A 3,763-nucleotide genomic window follows, 5' to 3' on the forward strand; every position below is an offset into this window, starting at 1 on the left:
ATACCAAAGTCATTTAGGATCAGGCAAAATCCTTCCACTAATACTACATCATCTGCATAACCCAGGCAAAGCAATACAACTTCTGATGTGTGGGGCTTTATTACTTTTGCCTATATCCACATATACACATGGAGGAGGGGGAATGATTATGAGCAGAAAGGATTGATTGATTATGTGGCAGTAGATGGAAGACTGAGAAAGGATATCTGTGACGAAGGTAGTAAGCGGGATGTTCGATGGCTCTGACCATCTTGCAAAAGTGGGTGTTTGAAAAGAAAGGTGAAGTAAAAAAGGAAATACTGAAGATAGAAAAGTTACAGGAAAAAAGAAATAAAAGATGAGTATAACGTGAAATGGCAGAGGCCTTAAGTGAAAAATGGGAAAGTGTGAAAGATAGTACAGATACTGAAAAAGTTTTTGGAACATTTAAAGAAGTAGTGTTAACTACAACAAAAAAGTGGTAGGAATGAAAGTGGTGAGAGATGGAAAAAGAAAAGGAAATTCATGGTGGACAGAAGAGATAAGGAGGATAGTAAAAGAGAAAAGGGAACTTTTTTAAGAAAACTTAAGAAAGAAATGTGGTTGAGCAAGTAAAAAGGGAAAGGAAAAAGAAATATAGAGAATGCAAAATGAAATTAAAACAAGCAATAAAAGAAAGTAAGAAGAGAGTTGGTGAAGACTTTGGAAAAGACTAAGTGAAAAATATAAAGGGAACAGGAAATCATATTGGAAAGAAGTAAAAAATTAAAGAAAAGCAACACCCCAATAATATCTCCCCAAGGAAAATTAATGAAGTTATGGATGAGAATGGAAAGATGTTCAAAGACGGGGAAGCTGTGAAAGAGACATGGAGAGAATATTTCAAAAACTTAATGAATTTTGATGATGGACGTCCAGCAGCTGTAACAGCAGCAGTTTTGAGCGGAGGTAGAGGAGGAGTATATAAAGAAAGAAGTATAACATATGAAGAAGTAAATCAGGCATTAAAAAGATTAAAAAATGGAAAAGCAGCAGGAACTGATGGAATCAATCAAAGATTTTCCTTCAGGATGGTAGGAGAAAAAATAATAGCAAAAGGAAAGAAACTATACGCTGCCTTCATGGACTTTGAAAAAGCTTACGACAGATTCGATTGGATTGCATTGTGGGATGTTTTAAAGATTTATGGTGTGGGAGGAAAACTGTTTAGTGCAATAAAGTCTTTCTATGAGGATGCATCTGCATGTGTCAAAATTGGTGGAGAAACAAGTGAACATTTTGAGATAAAGGTGGGATTAAGGCAGGGGCGTGCCATGTCACCATGGTTGTTCAATATTTATATGGATGGTGTCATGAGAGAAATAAAGGGCAAAGTTGGAGTAAAAATGTACGCTGAGGGAAGGCAGTGGGTGCTGAATTCAATCCTGTTTACTGATGACACGGTGCTCATTGCAGAAAATGAAAGTGACTTACAAAACTTGGTCAGTGATTTTCATAGCGTCTGTAAAAGGAGAAAGCTGAAAGTAAATGTCAACAAAAGTAAAGTGATGGTTTGTGAGGGGAGTAGAAGTGAAGTTGTAGATTTTGTATGCCCATATAGAGAGGGAACTGAAAGTGAAAAAGAATGCAAAATAATTCTGAATGGTGAAGAAATGGAGGAGGTCAATGAGTTTAAGTACCCTGGATCAGTTATCAGTTGAAAATACAATAATAGTACCAACCCTCACATATGCAAGTGAAACATGGGACTTGAATGAAAGTCAGAGGTCTAGAGTGCAGGCAGTGGAAATGAGTTATTTGAGGAGTGATTGTGGTGTGAGTAGAATGGATGGAATAAGTAATGAAAGGGTGTATGAGCGTTTTGGAATGTGTCACGGGGGTGAAGGGAATAAGTGACTTTAAAGTGGTTTGGCCACATGGAGCGAATGGAGGAGAGTAAGATGACCAGAAGGGTGTATGTGAGATTGAGGGAGGGAATGTTAGAGGACGACCTCCAGTGAAATGGAGAGATAGGGTGCAGGAGTACGTTAGGGAGAAGGATGAGAGATCCTTGAGAAACTTTGAGCAGGCAAGGAGGGAATGTCCGGATAGAGAAAGATGGAAACTCCTGCCGTGGCCATCCCCTGGTGGGAGCTCCTAAGGGCAGGCGTCGATGAGATGATGATGATAAATGAATTGAGAGGAATCACAGCAGAAATGTTGAAGTGTGGAGATGAAGTTACTATATGAATGGTCAAGATATGTGAAGTGGCCTGGGAAGGGGGTAAGGGGAGGTCCCAGCAGACTTGACAAAAGCCATCATGGTCCCAGTTTACAAGGGGAAGGGCAGGAGAGGGGAGGTGGGAGTTGTAGGGGTATAAGTCTGCTGAGTGTAGGCTACCTGGAAAGGTATATGGAAAAGTCCTAATTGAGACTGTGCAGACTTACAGAAGAGAAAATCAGTGAAGAACAAGGAGACTTCAGGAAGGGAAGAGGATGTGTGGATCAGATATTTTCCTTCAGGATGGTGTTTTATTAGAAAAAATATTAGCAAAAGGAAAAAATACTATGCTGCCTTCATGGATCTAGTTATTCTAAAGAAAGTTTATGACAGAGTCGATTGGCTGGCATTGTGGGACGTCTTAAAGATATATGGTGCGGGAGGAAAACTGCTTTATGCAATAAAGTCTTTCTATGAGGATGCATCTGCATGTGTCAAAATTACTGGAGAAACAAGTGAACATTTTGAGATGAAAGTGGGCTAAGGCAGGGGTGTGTCATGTCATCGTGGTTGTTCAATATTTATATGGATGGTGTTATGAGAAATGAAGGGCAAAGTTGGGGAAATTGAAGTAAAAATGTATGCTGAGGGAGGGAAGGAAGTGGGTGATGAATTCAATCTTATTTGCTGATGACACGGTGCTCAATGCAGAAAATGAAAGTGACTTACAAAATTTGGTCAGTGTTTTTGATAGTGTATGTAAAAGGAGAAAGTTGAAAGTAAATGTCAACAAAAGTAAAGTGATGGTTTGTGAGCGGAGTAGAAGGGAGGTTGTAGAGTTTGTATGCCCATATAGAGTGGGCATTGAATGTGAAAAAGAATGCCAAATAATTTTGAATGGTGAAGAAATGGAGGAGGTTACGAGTTTAAGTACCTTGGATCAGTTATGTGTAAGCATGGTGGTACAGAAGAAGAGAAAAGAGAAAGGGCATTGCAAGGATTGACTGATTGGAGGAGAAGCTGCGGATCCATCTCTGGCATGCCATCTCATTGTTGGGGGCTGAATTTCTCCAAGGCATGGACTGGACCTCTGCTGGACAGCTGGAGAAAGCTGCCATGGCACAAACCCGACTGATGGAGACGACTGATTTCTTCTTCCACATCATGTTTGGCCCTGAAATATGAGTACAAGTTCAAATAAACTACATAATATATATATATATATATATATATCTATATATATATATATATATATATATATATATATATATATATATATATATATATATATATATATATATATATATTAATTGGGATGTTTTTCTTGATTAGTGTACTATACTAAAAGAGGTTAACCTGGTAGCTGCAGGGATCATGTTTCTTAAAGGCCCCTCCGAGCGAGAAAAATGAGAAAAAATCATCACTCACGCAAACCATTTCATAATATATATCAACACATTTGTGATCAGTTTATGCATCATCTATTTTTGGGGGTTTATATCATGACAAAAATGTGGCCCGTCGCTGGTACACGGTAAAGCCACAAATTTGGCCTGTTGCTGCTACCAGGTTAAGTTGGACTAT

General features: G+C 38.7%; 1 long non-coding RNA gene across 1 annotated transcript in view; it reads right to left on the reverse strand.

The window, feature by feature from the left end:
• Window positions 1-218: 218 nt before the first annotated feature.
• LOC126986071 (uncharacterized) overlaps window positions 219-3,763 on the reverse strand; it is a 5,851-nt gene continuing 2,306 nt past the window's right edge. The window contains exon 3 of the long non-coding RNA XR_007739261.1: window positions 219-3,353. This is a non-coding gene — a long non-coding RNA (uncharacterized LOC126986071). The remainder of the gene's footprint in view (window positions 3,354-3,763) is intronic.

This window comes from Eriocheir sinensis, chromosome 61 (genome assembly GCF_024679095.1).
Source record: "Eriocheir sinensis breed Jianghai 21 chromosome 61, ASM2467909v1, whole genome shotgun sequence".
NCBI classification, from domain to species: Eukaryota; Metazoa; Arthropoda; class Malacostraca; order Decapoda; family Varunidae; genus Eriocheir; species Eriocheir sinensis.